The sequence below is a fragment of the Taudactylus pleione genome, unplaced genomic scaffold, assembly GCF_031769625.1.
Source record: "Taudactylus pleione unplaced genomic scaffold, aTauple2 ptg000690l, whole genome shotgun sequence".
NCBI lineage: Eukaryota > Metazoa > Chordata > Amphibia > Anura > Myobatrachidae > Taudactylus > Taudactylus pleione.
In genome coordinates, this window is record NW_028285092.1 from 2992616 (window position 1) to 3012506 (window position 19891).

At 44.9% G+C, this 19891-nt stretch overlaps 1 protein-coding gene across 2 annotated transcripts in view; it reads right to left on the reverse strand.

Annotated features, from left to right (window-relative positions):
- The window catches only part of PGAP1 (post-GPI attachment to proteins inositol deacylase 1), a 707270-nt gene that overhangs the window by 604650 nt on the left and 82729 nt on the right, over positions 1 to 19891 (reverse strand). The window lies entirely within an intron of this gene.

Below are 19891 nucleotides of genomic sequence, written 5' to 3' on the forward strand. Positions count from 1 at the left end.
AGCAGAGCCAGCAGTGCAAGCCGGTGGTGCAGCTGAAGAAGACGCCCAAGACACTCAAAATAAGGTAAGTGTTTTTTTTTAAATAGCAGCATTTCAAAGTAGTGGGGGCAGCCAGCATGGGGGTTTAAAGGATTCCAGCAGGGCATCAGCAGCAGGGCCAGTGCAGGGGATGGGGGGCGGCCTGGAATGGAGCACACACGCAGGGACCTTTTCTTGTTATATTATCTGCAGGCCCATCAGCAGTGGGGGCAGTGCGGGGGGGGGGGAGGGGGGCTGGAATGGAGCACACAGACGGAGCCCTTTTTTTTTTATATTATCTGCAGGCCCATCAGCAGTGGGGGAAGTGCGGGGGGGGAGGGGGGCTGGAATGGAGCACACAGGCGGAGCCCTTTTTTTTAATATCTGCAGGCCCATCAGCAGTGGGGGCAGTGCGGGGGGGGGGGAGGGGGGCTGGAATGGAGCACACACGGGGGGACCTTTGTTTTTATATTCTCTGCAGGGCCATCAGCAGCGGGGGCAGGGCGGGGTGATGGGGGACATGGAGGAGACAGCAGTTGTGGACAATGTATTCAGCAGGGCATCAGCGTTGCCACTGCTGCAAAACCTGGCATGTTTTTATTTTATCATCTGCGACGTTATGGGAAAACCTGGCATGTCATATAGGAGCTGCCATGCTGCTGCAAAACCTGGCAAGTTATTTTATCATCTGCGACGTTATGGGAAAACCTGGCATGTCATATAGGAGCTGCCATGCTGCTGCAAAACCTAGCATGTTATTTTATCATCTGCGACGTTATGGGAAAACCTGCCATGTCATATAGGAGCTGCCATGCTGCTGCAAAACCTGGCATGTTATTTTATCATCTGCGACGTTATGGGAAAACCTGCCATGTCATATAGGAGCTGCCATGCTGCTGCAAAACCTGGCAAGTTATTTTATCATCTGCGATGTTATGGGAAAACCTGGCATGTCATATAGGAGCTGCCATGCTGCTGCAAAACCTGGCATGTTATTTTATCATCTGCGACGTTATGGGAAAACCTGCCATGTCATATAGGAGCTGCCATGCTGCTGCAAAACCTGGCATGTTATTTTATCATCTGCGACGTTATGGGAAAACCTGCCATGTCATATAGGAGCTGCCATGCTGCTGCAAAACCTGGCATGTTATTTTATCATCTGCGACGTTATGGGAAAACCTGGCATGTCATATAGGAGCTGCCATGCTGCTGCAAAACCTGGCATGTTATTTTATCATCTGCAACGTTATGGGAAAACCTGCCATGTCATATAGGAGCTGCCATGCTGCTGCAAAACCTGGCATGTTATTTTATCATCTGCGATGTTATGGGAAAACCTGGCATGTCATATAGGAGCTGCCATGCTGCTGCAAAACCTGGCATGTTATTTTATCATCTGCGACGTTATGGGAAAACCTGCCATGTCATATAGGAGCTGCCATGCTGCTGCAAAACCTGGCATGTTGGTTATGTGACAGAAGCGCTCACAGGTATCACGGGTAGAGACACAGCACGGAGCTAGCGCATAAATGGATCTCAGCGACATAGGATATAGTATTTTTGATGGTCCATTTTTTTTATTTTATATTAAAGGATTTTATTTAAAATGTTATGATAATTGATAAACCTGTTTTTTTGAATGTCTCTTTGATTCTTTGTATTTCAGACATGGCTGGTAACAGGGAATACTGGACAGGATTTCTGGAAATCTACCAAGCCAATGAGTGTCTGTGGAATTTGCAAATGAAAGAATACTCAGATCGGGGCTTGAAACACAAGGGCTATGTGAAACTGCAGGAGTATTGCAAGTCCCTGAACAAAAATGTAACCATTGCCTGGGTAAAGCAGAAGATCAATAATTTCCGAACAACCTTTATGCGGGAGCACACAAAATATGAGAATGCCAAACGTTCGGGAGCTGGGGCAGATGAGGTGAAGAAACCAACATTATGGTATTACGACATCCTGTCCTTCGTCCTGACGAAAGAGGCGGAGACCCAGTCAGTTAGCTCACTGGAAGCGGCCGTGGAGGTGACTACTCCTATTGAAGTAGCGGAGACTGCGGATTCTGTAAGTTAAGGGATTATATAGTTTTTGAAAATATTGTAGAACCTGTTAAATATAGTTTTCCAATGCAATGTAGTGATGTTGGTGTTTTTTTTTTTTATTATTTTACAAATTATCGTTTTGTTTTTTTTATTTTAATAATAATTTGACATTAATTCATATTTTCTTCCCTAGCTTCGTCCTACGGAGGAAGTGGATCCTGAGCCTACAACCAGTGAGCTAACGGAACTTGAGGCAAGCATTGTGGAGGCGCCAGCCACAACACCACAGCCACAGCCAGCGGCGAAGAGGCGGAGGTTGGCAGCCAAGGGGGCGCAAGCCTCAAGTTCCAGACCTGATCGGGCTGAAAGATTTTTAACACGTGCTGAGGAGGTTCTTCAGACAAATTCGGATGACTTAACAGTTTTCAGTATCAACATAGGCAATGAGTTGAGGAACATGAAGCCCCGAACCCAATTTCTTTGCCGGTGCCTTACATATGGGCTTATTCAACGTGGTATGTTAGATGAGGTGGATGAAACCACGAGGATAAGCCCATACATACCCCAGCAAAGTATTCCCACGGAAATAAGTACCAGTCACCTCCTTACGCCGAATCCCCCAAATCCTCCTCCACAAATGTCTCCCCGTTCTGCGTCGGGATCCCCTCCGTCACCGTCAAACCTTCCTGGGTCGTCCTCAATTGGCCTTCACTCTGCTGTTGGGAGTGCATTGGCCACTCTTGCCCATGACGATTTTGTTGATGCCTAATTTTTCTAGCCACGTTTTTTTATGGCATGGTTGTTAATTTTTTTTCAGTCCGATTTCTCCTTCTCTTTCGTCTGGATGTTGGACACTTGCTCATAATACCATAATGTTGGACTCTCTTCACCTTATTGTTGCCCTTCCTTTGGAATGTTTGGCATTCCATATTTTGTGTTGACTTCCGCTGACATTGTTCGGAATATTTTTTGATCTTCTGCTTTACCCAGTTTGGGTTGCATTTGTTTTTTGGCCCATGCAATACTTCTGCAGCAGCTGATGAAGCCTTGTTGCCCCGATCTGAGTATTCTTTATTTTCAAGGCACTCATTGGCTTGGCACTACCCAGAATATCCTGTCCAGTATTCATGGGTGATATATTTTTTTGGTATATGAAAAATAAAAAAATATATTTTATTTAAACTTCAAAATTTGTCTGTCTTTATTTAAAAAGTTATTTCAATTAAATATTATTAAGCAAAACAATTTATGTCTTTAGTATTTGCAATGTATAACTATTGATTTAAATCATTGACTAGACAGTGTGCCCGTTTTAGACCCCCTTGCACGCGCAGAAGACCTACAAGTGGGTCGATGTTCCATCATCCTGGACGTTTGCTAATGCTGTGGGTGGTCACCCACAAGTTAACGAGCGGCCAGGAGTATGGTTTTAATAACCAAATTTTCCACCTAGTTTTCCTACCATTTGTAAATGATTAAAAACAATGTTTTGGGACATATTTGACAAAACACCCAAATTGTCCCTGGGGTGGTGGCTTGGTGGAAAAGGGCGGAACATATTTTAATAATTGCGTATATTTGCAGTCGGGGGAAAATCCACACTTCTTTAAAATTTAAATTTGCAGTGAAATCACAGGTGCCACATAGCTGCTAGAATTTGTAGTTCCACAAGAGCATAATGAGAGGCATGCTGGCACTTGTAGTTCAGCTGTAAAAGATTGCAAAAAATAAGATCATTTCACCAACACATTACACAAGGGAAATGGATAGGGAGACGAGCACCAGGCTTCAGCGTAAGGCGGGGGTGCTGGTGAGGGGGGTAAACTTATTTGCGGGTTTCCCCACTCCCCCAAAATTCCTGGCTTACCCTAAGTGATTTAGGGTGTTAATGCTTTGGACCTAGAGGCCAGGAGTTTGGGTCTCTGAAGCTTTGGCGGTACTCATGTACAAGAACAAAGTAAGTAAAGAGACAACTTAAAAAAGACAACACAGGAAAACATAACAAAGAAGGGTTCCATTTATTTTTCCTTGTAAATAAAAATTGTCTGCCAGGTAATGTTTTAAAACATTTTATGCACGGTCTGTCTGCCAGGGAACGGCACCTTCACCATTAAAATAAGAGACGTATCGGTCCCTGATTTGCTTGGCCCCTCCTGTGACACCTTGGGGAAGCAAGGGAGGATTGACTGAGGACCAGTTTGCAAGTGCCGGTTCAGTGGAAACTCCTGTTGACAAACTGGGTTGTCCTTGTGTTTTACGCAGCAAAAGGTTATGTAAGACACATGCTGACATAACCACCCAATTTATCTTATCCACACGCAGATTTATAGCCGTGTGGAAAACTCGAAAACGATTACTCAAAATGCCAAAGGTGTTCTCCACTGTTCTTCTGGCTCTGGATAGACGATAGTTGAAAATGCGCCTTTCTGGTGTCAATGTTCTTTGGGCAAATGGCTTAAGGACATGTTTGTGCAACGCAAATGCCTCATCACCCACAAATACAAATGATAACCCATGTGAACAATCATTAGCAGTAGGAAGTTGTAACATGTTCTTCTCCATCCTTTCATAAAATGTCGTGTTTTTAAATGATCCACCATCGGAAGCTCGACCATTCTTTCCTACATCAATGAACAAAAATTCATATTTGGCAGAAACTATTGCCATTAGGACGATACTGAAGTAGCCCTTGTAATTAAAGTACAAGGAGCCAGTATTGCTGGGTTGGGTAATCCGGATGTGCTTGCCATCAATGGCACCACCGCAATTTGGAAAATCCCATCTCCTTTCAAATTCCCCAGCAATGTTCTGCCAATCACCAACTGTAGCAGGGAACTGCAATTAAAAACATAAAATATGTTTCAACCGTTTGAATTAAATTGATGAACAAAAAATACCAGTATTTACAAGGGTCAATTTACTACCCATAGTTTTCAGAGACAGAGTGAAACAACAAAAAAAGGTGACAGGCAATTGGGGTGTTTGGGAAAAGACAATGTGAAAGTGTTGAAAAGGTATCCTTACATAACATCAAATTTGGAGGGGTATTCAATATGAAACGTTAACCTCGCCAGCGAGGTTTTCGAACCCGCACATTGGAGGTTTTGACAGTGAAAAAGTATCGCAGGCGCTCCTGCTTATCCCCATATTCAATTTGAATTAGTCAAAAACCTGACCCGCCAATACTTGCATCTTAGAAAAAATTTAAAAATTTTAAAGCAATTATTTGTAGGACCCCAGTAACGATGTCCAGACCTCGGGGATCACTATGGGTACCCCCATTTTTGCCTGCAGAAGAAAGTCTGGGTTTTTCAATAGCTTTGAAAGGTGTTTTTTCCTGCCGCGGCTATGATAAACACCGTATTCATTCCTAAGGAAAAAATGGGGGGACCCATAGTGATCCCCCATGTGTACACATCATTAGGGGGGTCCCTAGAATATTTCCGGGAACTTTTTTATTTTGTTAACCTGTAAAAACAATTCTTTAAAAAATGAAAAAATAAAACATAAGGTCCCCCCCCAAAAGCCAAACCAGCCCGTGGTGGTTTCTAAAAATACGGGGAACAAAATGTGTAGGGTTCCACCGTATTTTAGAAACCAACACCAGGCTGCAGGGACTAGTGCAGGTTTTAAATATAGGGGTCAAAAACGACGTGGGGTACCCCCTATATTTAAGACCAGCACCAGACCCAACCGACCGGGATGCAATGCCACAGCCCGGAGACCCAATCACCGGGGCTCCAGGTCCAAAGCATTACACCCCAAGTCGGTCAGCGCAAGCCGGTGATCTCGGGGGAGTGGGGGACCCCCCCCAAAAAAGGGTCCCCCCTCTCCCAAGCACCACAGGCTTACGCTGAAGCCTGGGGCTCATCCCCATACCCCTGGAGTGGTGGGTATGGGGGTAATGGGGTGGCCAAATAATGTCAGACTATTGTACTTTACAGTGGAACTACAAGTGCCAGCAGACATGCGGAACCTGTAATTTCACTGTAAAATAAATAGTTAAAAAAAGACAACACACACACACCGTGTCCAGTATAAGTTTATTACACACACCTACCCATTCACACATATACTTACCTATATCCTGGCGCTCGTCTCCGCAGTAATCCACGTACTTGGCAAAACAAAAAACGCATACCCGAGGCACAAACGAGCTATGAATATGTGTGTTCCCACGCATACTCATAACTCCCGAATGCCAGCTGACGGCACATTGACGGAGGTTGCAGTCCTGAGAGCCAATCAGCGGACGCGCTGACTGTAGCGCGGCCGCTGATAGGCTCCGGCTACTGAGAGTTCCCACGTGGGCGACTCACACTACGTGGGAACTGTCAGTTGCCGGAGCCAATCAGCGGGCGCTCTACGGTCAGCGCGGCCGCTGATTGGCTGACGGCACTGCAATGCCCCGTGAAGTGCCGATGCCAGGCATTCGGGAGCTAGCTGTATGTGTGGCAACACACATATAGATAGCTCTGTTGCGTGGATCGCCTAAATGGTTTTCTTTAATTTTTTAAATACAATGGATTACTGCGGAGACCAGCGCTGGATGTAGGTGAGTATGACATTTTTCTTGCAGAGCCATGTTTTTGGGAAATCCTACTGGAGAAGAGGACAGAACATCTGGTATAGGTGAGTATATGTGTGAATGGGTAGGTGTGTGTAATAAACTTATACTGGACACGGTGTGTGTGTTTTGTCTTTTTTTAACTATTTATTTTACAGTGAAATTACAGGTTCCGCATGTCTGCTGGCACTTGTAGTTCCACTGTAAAGTACAATAGTCTGACATTATTTGGCCCCCCTATTACCCCCATACCCACCGCTCCAGGGGTATGGGGATGAGCCCCAGGCTTCAGCTTAAGCCTGTGGTGCTCGGGAGAGGGGGGACCTTTTTTTGGGGGGGTCCCCCACTCCCCCGAGATCACCGGCTTGCGCTGACCGACTTGGGGTGTAATGCTTTGGACCTGGAGCCCCGGTGATTGGGTCTCCGGGCTGTGGCATTGCACCCCGGTCGGTTGGGTCTGGTGCTGGTCTTAAATATAGGGGGTACCCCACGTCGTTTTTGACCCCTATATTTAAAACCTGCACTAGTCCCTGCAGCCTAGTGTTGGTTTCTAAAATACGGTGGAACCCTACACATTTTGTTCCCTGTATTTTTAGAAACCACCACTGGCTGGCAAGCCTGGGGCTGGTTTGGCTTTTGGGGGGGGACCTTGTTTTTTTTTTTTAATTCTTTTAACAATTTTTTTTACAGGTTAACAAAAAACAAAAGTTCCCGTAAATATTCTAGGGACCCCCCTAATGATGTGTACACATGGGGGATCACTATGAGTACCCCCATTTTTAACTACTGAAGTCAGGGTTTCTAATAGCCGCAGCAAGTGAATAAATGCCACTTTGAAGAAAGTGGTGCAGAAGAGCATTTAGATTTTTTTTTATAGACAAATAACTATGCCCAGCAAATTTGGGGTACTTCAAAATGGGGTTCAGCATATTTTAATGTTGCTAAAGAGACTTGAAAAAAACGTGAAAAACCAACTTGCGCAAGGAGCTGCAATGAAATAAACACCTGTGGCATACTTGGGGACCCCCCCCAGAGTCTAGTTTGCTTGTTTTTAACTTTGTTCCCCAACATTTATTTTTTGGGCCCCAAAATCAAAGTGGTTTTTTTTGGTGTGTCCCGTTTATTTATTTATTTATTTTTTTACACACATCGTTTCAAGGGGTCATTCTGAAGGATGCAGGCTATTTTTTTTAAAGCCTCCACCCCTAAACCCCAAATCTGCATTTTTTTAAACTGCTAAAGGAAGTAAAAATTTCCACCCATTTTACATTGACTTTTCACTGGCCAAATAAAGTTTAATTAAATGTAATTCAATAATATTGAATACGGGGATAATGAAAAACGACATACATATAACGTCATCGCCCTTATTTTTGAGTCGAATCCGACCTTTTCCATACAAATTTGTTACCCCAGTCAGTTGGTTTTAAATTTAAATAAAAAACAATATGTCATTACATGCAAATAAAAATAATACATTTCAAATACCTTTAAGTACTGGGGCTGGAGGGCTTGGTATATGGCCTTGCACGTCTCCGGTATGATGACGCCCAACGCCTGAGGTGAAATGAGGGAACCAAATTTCAGGTCCGCCAAGGATCTTCCGGTAGCCAAATATCGTAACGTAACCACCAGCCTCTCCTGCGCCGATATGGCCCTCCTCATATTCGTATCCTGTCTCTGAATAACAGGAGTTACAAGCTGCAGCAACTCCTGAAAGACGACGTCGTCCATCCGCAAGAAATTCCGGTAGTCATCCGGATTATTCTCACGGATTTCCATGAGCAAAGGCATATGGGACATGGTATCCCTCCGCAAAAGCCACTCCTTTGTCCAGCAAGAGCGAGGCCTCCTCCTCCTCACGCCCCTCTCCCTCTCAGACAAAATTGCGACTCCTGCGTAGGCCACCATCATTCGCTGACGAATGGGATCCATATCACTATAGCACAATAAACACACTTTGTAAAAGGCAAGCCAAAAACAAAGTGGAGCAAATTAGCAATGTAACGACGTTTAGCTGGTATAAACCGAACCAAACTAGCCACAGAGCAAGAAATGCAAAGCTTTAAAATGGCCCCCAGCTTTTTATTCCCTCATGCTAGTCACACCCAGCATTTCCCTGTCAATCATTAATTTGGACCAATCTTTCGCATTTGAATTTCCACCCTTTTTTTTTCTGTCAGATTTGTCCAATATCGTTTAAATCGTCCATCGTTAATAAAAATCGTTCAAATCGTTGAGTAAATAGTTTCAAAAATCGTTCAAATCTTTGAAATCGTTAAAAAAAAAAAATCGTTAAAATCGTTTAAACGATATCGTTCAAAAAAAAATCTGACCGTGTGTATGCTCCATTACAGTTTGTGTTATATATAACAAGTATGTGAAGTGTTTTTGTTTGTTTAAAGAAAGGAAAACTAAACCAGATGAATGTGTATTGCATGTATAGTATCCTTTTATTTACTAACTTCTCTGCAAGTATAACTACAGATGTGTCCTTGCTCATCTAGCCTCAATACGCCATGCAGCTTGATATGCCTGACGTGAGGGAGTCGTTTGATCCTGTGCAACTCTGCTAGTGTCAGGTGTCTTTTTTTTTGCTGAAAATGCATCTAATTCGCAATGCAATCCGTCAGGACGCACAAGGAGACGGTGCTGATTAATGTGATATGTGGTACTTGTATATCTGTGTACAACAGAGTCTGTAAACGGAACATGGTGTGGTAAAAAAAAGCTGCGGTCGCTGCTTCGTAGCACTTTGCATGCTGATTCAGAGACTCAAAGGAAAAATACTGTTGAAAAGCAATGCTCCAACCTAATGCTGCCCATCCACTATACGATGCGGGGATTACTGCCTGATTTGCAGACGATTACCAAGCGATGGAGCGATAATGACCATCGTTATAGCTCCATCGCTAGGTTTAATCGCCTAGTGGATGGGCAGCATAAGTGACTTGAGGGTAAGAACGCTGCAGCTAATATAGAATGTGCAAATACTAAAAAAAAAAAAATTTAAAACAATGATGGGCTGTGCATTCAACAACACTTACAGTTCCACACATGTATAAAAAAAGAAATAATACTAATATAAGATATACAATTATATATATATATATATATATATATATATATATATATATATATCCAAGTTCAAATAAGCAGCACTCCCAGACTTTCAAAGCTTCAAAAAGATATGTGCATTACTGTGCAACGTTTCGGGGTTACCACCTCCTTCAAGACACACCGTGAAATGTTGCACAGTAAAGCACGATTGTTTTTGAAGCTTTGAAAGTCTGGGAGTGCTGCTTATTTGAACTTGGAAATTAGGACGGGCTAATCACCCCAAGATGAGCTCCCCGGAAAGTATTTGCAAAGGCTCCATTGTTAGTGAGTGCGGGTATTTTTAGGCACTCAGTCATCCAACGGTTGTAAAAAGGTATTTACTGTGAAAAAATCACATTACCAAGTACCAACGTTTCGGATAAACAAGCCCCTTTGTCAAGGTGAATGAAACAGTGTGTGTAAAGAACCTTACCTTAAATAGAGGAAGAAGAAAAACACCCGCCCTGTGCTTGCGGCTGGACGCTGTTCGGGAGTGGCCGCGTGACCGCCCCGTCCCACAGAGATGACGTCAGAGTGTCAGGCGTCGATTGGTAGTCATGACCACCAAGACGCCCGGCCCGACGCGGCTCTGAGGTCCGGCCGTCAAAGTGTAGAGATAGAGTTGCAGATAGCAAATGAAAGGAACATGTGATGCAGAAGAAAAAATACACCAACAGTGTGCAGTGTTGAGAAGGAACATGGGCCCTGATTCAGAGCCGGACACTCTGACCAGAGCGCTCGCTCTGAATCAGGGCCCACCTCCATAATTATGGAGCGTCCTCCTGGACGCTCGTATAGCTGTGGGTCACCACCCACAGCATATACGAGCGTGCAGGTTGATGGTCGCGATGGTCTTGACCATCGCCACTGCGAGCCGAAGCCTGCGGTTGAGTTTCTCAACCGCAAGGCCCGGAGTGATTTTGGCTCTATCAGAGCCAAAATCACTCCCACTGACATCACTAGTGATGTCAGTGGGGCCGGCTTCTGACGGTAGGCGTTCCCTTGGGAATGCCCCCGTCTGGGAGGCACGCCCCCGGCACGCCCACCAAAGGGGGCGCGCTGTCAATCAACATCGACAGCACGCCCCCTTTGATCAGACACAACGAGCGAAGGAAAGTCCTTCGCTCGTCGCGTCTCGCGCATGCGCACGACGGAGCTCCCTCCGTCGTGCGCATGCGTAGTGCACACCATCGACCCACTTGCAAGCGGACAGCCGCTCGCGAGTGGGTCTGAATCAGGCCCATGGAGCGGAGAGATACATACATTAATAATTTAATATCTCTAATCCAAAAAATATTTTAAACAACTAGATAGACTAAAGACAATACATGAGCCTGCCATAGAAGGAAACAGCTGTACCATGGCCATATGAAACATAAAAGGAAGCTGTTAGCGTGAACCCTCAAATCCCCAAAGAGTATGAGAGATACACTCTAATATCAGAAAAGGGTGGATGTGGAGAGCGGAACAGTGACTGATCAGGCAAAAAGAACATTATCTAAAGTCCGCCCTGCACGGGTTGATGCTTAATGGTAGATGAAGTCCAGAGGGTGGGTGTCGTGGTAGATTGATCCTGAAATGTGGATGTAGAACTAATTAAAGACATTCCACAAGATTATCTCGTTTAAACCATGCGGGCTGGTGGTGTTAAGATTGAAAATCCACCAAGCCTCCTTCCGCAGGAGGTCTCCTTCTCGGTCTCCACCCCTTATGGACTTTGGAATGTGGTCGATAACCATATGCCTTAACATGGAGAGGGAATGTTTATTGTCAGCAAAATGTCTGGCCACTGGTTGATCCGATGGTTTGCCAGACAGAGCCGCTTTGATGGCTGACCGATGGAGGGCCATACGTTCCCTCATGGTTCTAGTGGTTTTGCCTATATAATAGAGGCCGCATGGGCACATGATCAAGTAAATTATAAAAGTAGAAATGCATGTCAAAACAAATTTAATATTGAATATGCGATCCGAATGCGGATGTTTGAATTTGGTGCCGACCACCATGTTGCGGCAAGTGGTACAACCAAGGCATTTGTAACACCCCGGGGATCTAGACAGAAATGTGGAAGAGACAAGGGGGTCCTTCTTGACTGAAAAATTGGTGATGTCCGTATGGACCACCCAGTCCTTAATGTTCTTGCTTCTCGTGAAGCACGCCATAGGTCTCTTGTTCTTAAAACAAGGTAAGCTTTTGTCCGTCGAGACTATGGGCCACAAGGCCCTGGTGGCTCTCTGGATAACTCCACTAGAGGTCGAATATGGGCTCTTCCATGGAATTATTTCCTTGAGGTTTCTCTGTTTAGGATGGAGTAACAACTCCAGAGACATAGACATGACCTCTCCCTTCTGGATGTGCAATAAAGAGGAATCATAGCCTCTCTACTGGAATTTTTCTATGACGGTGTCTAATTCCGATGCCAGTGTTGAACTGTCGTTAGTAATTCTAGCCACCCTAATCATTTGGGACTTCGGTAAGCCTTTCTTGAGGGCTTCCGGGTGGTGGCTGTTAGCCTTCAAAATAGTGCCCACTATTCGGGGTTATACCTTCCGATAGTGGGTATATTTTTTAACCTAAATCCACGTGGTATCATTTTCTCTCTGTAGTAATCAGAGAGGGAGATGCCATGCATAAGGAAGTCAATCTCCCTCTTCTTCAATTTTAACAGCTGATGATAAGCATCCTCACAGCCATGTTGTCTATCTGCATGGGAAAGGTGTTCCTTAAAACGGAGGCGGTCAGCGTCGTCATCAGTAAAACTGTAAGTTTCCTCTCTGGAGATGGAAATCCCTCTACATCCACGTGTTTCGTCCTGTGAAGAGCCTGTATCTGCCGTTTCCATGTTAAATAACACCGCTGTGTGAAAAAATCAATGCGGGTGCTACACCTCGAAGTATATCAAATAGAATAAAATTCTTGGTGCCTCGTCTCGAGCTGGACTGGTCGAGACTAGGACAAGAGACCTATGGCGTGCTTCACGAGAAGCAAGAACATTAAGGACTGGGTGGTCCATACGGACATCACCAATTTTTCAGTCAAGAAGGACACCCTTGTCTCTTCCATATTTTTGTCTAGATCCCCGGGGTGTTACAAATGCCTTGGTTGTACCACTTGCCGCAACATGGTGGTCGGCACCAAATTCAAACATTCGGATCGCATATTCAATATTAAATTTGTTTTGACATGCATTTCTACTTTTATAATTTACTTGATCATGTGCCGATGCGGCCTCTATTATATAGGCAAAACCACAAGAACCATGAGGGAACGTATGGCCCTCCATCCGTCAGCCATCAAAGCGGCTCTGTCTGGCAAACCATCGGATCAACCAGTGGCCAGACATTTTGCTGACAATAAACATTCCCTCTCCATGTTAAGGCATATGGTTATCGACCACATTCCAAAGTCCATAAGGGGTGGAGACCGAGCAGGAGACCTCCTGCGGAAGGAGGCTAGGTGGATTTTCAATCTTAACACCACCAGCCCGCATGGTTTAAACGAGATAATCTCATGGAATGTCTTTAATTAGTTCTACATCCACATTTCAGGATCAATCTACCACGACACCCACCCTCTGGACTTCATCTACCATTAAGCATCAACCCGTGCAGGGCGGACTTTAGACAATGTTCTTTTTGCATGATCAGTCACTGTTCCGCTCTCCACATCCACCCTTTTCTGATATTAGAGTGTATCTCTCATACTCTTTGGGGATTTGAGGGTTCACGCTAACAGCTTCCTTTTATGTTTCATATGGCCATGGTACAGCTGTTTCCTTCTATGGCAGGCTCATGTATTGTCTTTAGTCTATCTAGTTGTTTAATAATTTAATATCTCTAATCCAAAAAATATTTTAATGTATGCATCTCTCCGCTCCATGTTCCATCTCAACACTGCACACTGTTGGTGTATTTTTTCTTCTGCATCACATGTTCCTTTCATTTGCTATCTGCAACTCTATCTCTACACTTTGACGGCCGGACCTCAGAGCCGCGTCGGGCTGAGCGTCTTGGTGGTCATGACTACCAATCGACGCCTGACACTCTGACGTCATCTCTGCAGGACGGGGCGGTCACGCGGCCACTCCCGGACAGCGTCCAGCCGCAAACACAGAGCGGGTGTTTTTCTTCTTCCTCTATTTAAGGTAAGGTTCTTTACACACACTGTTTCATTCACCTTGACAAAGGGGCTTGTTTGTCCCAAAACGTTGGTACTTGGTAATGTGATTTTTTCACAGTAAATACCTTTTTACAACCGTTGGATGACTCCAAGTGCCACTGTTTGCTGTTTGTTGGAATTTGTTTACTCAGAGGGCACCGGAGCAAGTGGACATATTTATACAGAGTGCCAGTCTTTTACCGTCATTTGTATCCATTTGGACGACCAGTCCAGCTCAAGACGAGGCACCAGGACTTTTATTCTATTTGAATTACCTCGAGGTGTAGCACCCGCATTGATTTTTTCACACAGCGGTGTTATTTAACATGGAAACGGCAGATACAGGCTCTTCACAGGACGAAACACTTGGATGTAGAGGGATTTCCATCTCCAGAGAGGAAACTTACAGTTTTACGAATGACGACGCTGACCGCCTCCGTTTTAAGGAACACCTTTCCCATGCAGATAGGCAACATGGCTGTGAGGATACTTATCAGCTGTTAAAATTGAAGAAGAGGGAGATTGACTTACTTATGCATGGCATCTCCCTCTCTGATTACCACAGAGAGAAAATGATACCACGTGGATTTAGGGTAAAAAATATACCCACTATCGGAAGGTATAACCCCGAATTCTGTAAAAAGTGGATAGGCATCCTCAATAAGTGTAGCATGGACCTCATGCTCTTAGTTATAGAGGAGTCGGGACGCGAGCTCAAATTGACCAGAGAAAGGATTGCATCATGTGAACAGGAGTACAAGCAAACTTTTCAGCAGGATGCGACACAAGATTGTTGCCATAAACTACAGGCGCAATGTGACAACTATCGCAGAGATCTGATTAGATTCAAGAGGAATAAACAGACTACCATTAGAAGCGACTACGATGACAACAGGGTATATCGTTGGCTAATGGGGGGTGACACACTTGCACAATTCTCTAAACCATTCAGACAGAGGCGCAGTACTGGAGGAGGAGGAGGAGGGAAGGTCTCAGTCGGGAGGTGGTAACTTCCAACAGCGATTCAGAAGCAGCAATTATAGAACGTGAGGATCATTTAGAAGGACCCACTACCTCTGCAGTGACACAAGGAGCAGTACCCAAGCAGCCAAAAAACCGGGGACGCCTACCCGCAGGGGGGGTCAACACTCGAGGATCTACAGGGCAAACATGCAAGAAGAAAGCTTAGTATACAACCTGTCCTCGAGACCCTTTTCTCCTGCAGAGACAAGCGTCCTTAAAAAGGGTCTTTCATTCATTCACACCAATCATCACAACGACTTAGCGTGGCAGATAGCCTTACACCGCTTTAGCCGCAAGCTCCAATTACAAGAATTCTTTCAACACAATGAATCAACGCATCCCTCACCTTTACATCACGAGTTTATTAAGAAGAGGTCTAAATCTTCATTTGATCCCACCTCTCTGAACCCTTCCTTAAAATCCTTCACACGTCTTTTAGATGATTCTATCACCAAGCGTCCCAAGTTAGACACTATAATCTAAACAAGGAGGAGTGGCGCACTTTGAAAGCGATCGGTGATTACAGGGATGTGGTGATCCGCCCTGCCGATAAGGGGGGTGGCATCGTGATCCAGGATCTCACCAACTACAGGGATGAAATCTACCGCCAATTGGCCGACGATAATACATATCAGAAACTTACGACTGATCCCACCTCCGAATTTAAACAGGAACTAGACGCCTTACTTATTAAGGCGGAACAAGAAAACCTTATTACTGAGCAATTGCTCAAGGCACTCATACAAAAACACCCCGTGGTTCCTATTTTGTTCACAGTACCTAAGATCCACAAGCGCATCAATAAGCCGCCAGGCCGTCCGATCATTTCGGCTAGAAATTCAATCTACCAACCAGTGTCACAATTTTTGGACAGTATTCTGCAACCCCTTATTACCATTCAACCCACTTACATTAAAGATACGACAAGTTTCCTCCTATTACTCGAGAAGATCGATTACATCCCCGACAACACCATTATCTGCGTCATGGATGTGTGTAGTCTTTACACCAGCATCCCACATAAGGAAGGCCTAGAAGCCATGAGACAGTTTCTACAAACTATGGACATGTCCTCTCTTAATCACCAGCTGTTCCTTCACCTTCTCGAACTCACTCTTACCAGGAATTATTTCCTGTTTGATGGCAAGTTCTTCTTACAGAAGAACGGATGTGCTATGGGAAGTATTGTGGTGCCTTCCTACGCCAACGTGTTCATGTTCAGAGAAGAGCACCTGATGTTCTTCTCTGACTTGGAGATTACCAAACACATAGTAGCGTTTGCCCGCTACATCGATGACCTGTTTATGCTCTGGTCAGGCGGGGCAACTGCATTCCTTAAGTTGATGGACAATTTGAACTCTCGCGATTCACCAATCAAGTTCACGTTCCAATACAGCCCAGATACTTGAACTTTTTAGATGTACAGGTGTCTCTCTGTAACGGCACCATCCGGACCAGAGTTTACACCAAACCAACTAACAAGAACACTCTTTTGAAGGCTAACAGCCACCACCCGGAAGCCCTCAAGAAAGGCTTACCGAAGTCCCAAATGATTAGGGTGGCTAGAATTACTAACGACAGTTCAACACTGGCATCGGAATTAGACACCGTCATAGAAAAATTCCAGCAGAGAGGCTATGATTCCTCTTTATTGCACATCCAGAAGGGAGAGGTCATGTCTATGTCTCTGGAGTTGTTACTCCATCCTAAACAGAGAAACATCAAGGAAATAATTCCATGGAAGAGCCCATATTTGACCTCTAGTGGAGTTATCCAGAGAGCCACCAGGGCCTTGTGGCCCATAGTCTCGACGGACAAAAGCTTAACTCGTTTTAAGAACAAGAGACCTATGGCGTGCTTCACGAGAAGCAAGAACATTAAGGACTGGGTGGTCCAAACGGACATGACCAATTTTTCAGTCAAGAAGGACCCCCCCTTGTCTCTTCCACATTTCTGTCTAGATCCCCGGGGTGTTACAAATGCCTTGGTTGTACCACTTGCCGCAACATGGTGGTCGGCACCAAATTCAAACATCCACATTCGGATCGCATATTCAATATTAAATTTGTTTTGACATGCATTTCTACTTTTATAATTTACTTGATCATGTGCCCATGCGGCCTCTACTATATAGGCAAAACCACAAGAACCATGAGGGAACATATGGCCCTCCATCCGTCAGCCATCAAAGCGGCTGTCTGGCAAACCATCGGATCAACCAGTGGCCAGACATTTTGCTGACAATAAACATTCCCTCTCCATGTTAAGGCATATGGTTATCGACCACATTCCAAAGTCCATAAGGGGTGGAGACCGAGCAGGAGACCTCCTGCGGAAGGAGGCTTGGTGGATTTTCAATCTTAACACCACCAGCCAGCATGGTTTAAACGAGATAATCTTGTGGAATGTCTTTAATTAGTTCTACATCCACATTTCAGGATCAATCTACCACGACACCCACCCTCTGGACTTCATCTACCATTAAGCATCAACCCGTGCAGGGCGGACTTTAGACAATGTTCTTTTTGCATGATCAGTCACTGTTCCGCTCTCCACATCCACCCTTTTCTGATATTAGAGTGTATCTCTCATACTCTTTGGGGATTTGAGGGTTCACGCTAACAGCTTCCTTTTATGTTTCATATGGCCATGGTACAGCTGTTTCCTTCTATGGCAGGCTCATGTATTGTCTTTAGTCTATCTAGTTGTTTCAAATATTTTTTGGATTAGAGATATTAAATTATTAATGTATGTATCTCTCCGCTCCATGTTCCATCTCAACACTGCACACTGTTGGTGTATTTTTTCTTCTGCATCACATGTTCCTTTCATTTGCTATCTGCAACTCTATCTCTACACTTTGACGGCCGGACCTCAGAGCCGCGTCGGGCCGGGCGTCTTGGTGGTCATGACTACCAATCGACGCCTGACACTCTGACGTCATCTCGACGGGGCGGTCACGCGGCCACTCCCGGACAGCGTCCAGCCGCAAGCACAGAGCGGGTGTTTTTCTTCTTCCTCTATTTAAGGTAAGGTTCTTTACACACACTGTTTCATTCACCTTGACAAAGGGGCTTGTTTGTCCCGAAACGTTGGTACTTGGTAATGTGATTTTTTCACAGTAAATACCTTTTTACAACCGTTGGATGACTCCAAGTGCCACTGTTTGCTGTTTGTTGGAATTTGTTTACTCAGAGGGCACCGGAGCAAGTGGACATATTTATACAGAGTGCCAGTCTTTTACCATCTATATATATATATATATATATATATATATATATATATATATATATTATTAGGGTGTATTACAACAAGGTGTTTTTTTTGTATAAAACAGTTATGTGCAAAGTGCTAGTAGATAAAGGCCCTCATTCAGAGCCGTACGCTCTGAGCAGAGCGCACGCTCTGAATGAGGGCCGGGCTCCATTTTCATGGAGCGTCCTCCTGGACGCTCGTATAGCTGTGGGTCACCACCCACAGGCTATACGAGCGTGCTTTGTGATGGCCGCGATGGTCGAGACCATCGCGACCATCGAAATTGCGAGCCGGATCCTGCGGTTGAGGTTTTCAACCGCAAGCTCCGGAGTGATTTTGGCTCTATCAGAGCCAAAATCACTCCCACTGACATCACTAGTGATGTCAGTGGGCCGGCTTCTGACGGGAGGCGTTCCCGTGGGAACGCCCCCGTCAGGGAGGCACGCCCCCGGCACGCCCACCAAAGGGGGCGTGCTGTCAATCAACATTGACAGCACGCCCCCTTTGATCGGACACAACGAGCGAAGGACTTTCCTTCGCTCGTTGCGTCTGGCGCATGCGCACGACGGAGCTCCCTCCGTCGTGCGCATGCTCAGTGCATAACATCGACCCACTTGCGAGCGGACAGCCGCTCGCGAGTGGGTCTGAATCAGGCCCAAAGTGCATAATTATATCTGAATAATTTAACAACATAAAACTACTGCAAGAAAATTGTAAATACCAATTGGTCAAAATGTACAATTTATTCCAAAAATGTAAAACAAATAAGAGAAAAAGAAGACATACAATGGAAATACTATGTTGGGGGAATTCCCTCAAAACATAGCCAGTTCAAATAAAATACAAGGTTAGTAAAAAATACGTTTTGGTAAGAGAATACAAATAAAAATAATAGCTTATCTGAATCAAGGTTTTAAAGGAATATGCTTTTTCTTAGGACAAGAGGTAAGGTTCCCAGTAGAGATTGGAGAAGACAGATTGGTGTGGATGGTGAGGAAGACAGAGTGGTGCGGATGGTGGGGGGGAGACCAAGTTGCACGGTTGGGGAACCAGAGTAGTGCAGATGGAGGAAGAAAGAGTGCCGCAGATGAGAGAAAGACAGCAACGTGGTTGGGAGAAGGCACGGATGCAGGGCGGTGCGGCTGGGGAAAAACATTGGTGCGGATGAGGGAACACAGACTATTACAGTTGGGAGACCATACAGCAGTAGGGATTGGGGAATATATAGCAGCATGGAGGCATATAGGGGAAGAAAGTGTACATGCATAGTCAGAGTATGATATATTTAAAAATAAGGGAGCTGAACGCGTATTCTAAATGAGATAAATGTATGCAGTGAGAAGGCAGCACAGACGGTGTAATGGTTAGCGTTACTGCCTCACAGCACTGAGGTCATGGGTTCGGTTCCCACTATGGCCTTAACTGTGTGGAGTTTGTATATTCTCCCTGTGCTTGCGTGTGTTTCCTCCGGGTACTCCGGTTTCCTCCCACACTCCAAAAATATACTGGTAGGTTAATTGGCTCCCCACAAAATTGACCATAGTGTGTATGTTTGTGAGTGCGTGGTAGGGAATATAGATTGTAAGCTCCATTGGGGCAGGGACAGATATGAATGGTAAGAAATTCTCTGTACAGCGCTGCGGAATATGTGTGCGCTATATAAAATAACTGGTAATAAATAATAAGGATGTGGGAAGCCAGTGAGATTGTTTTGGTGATC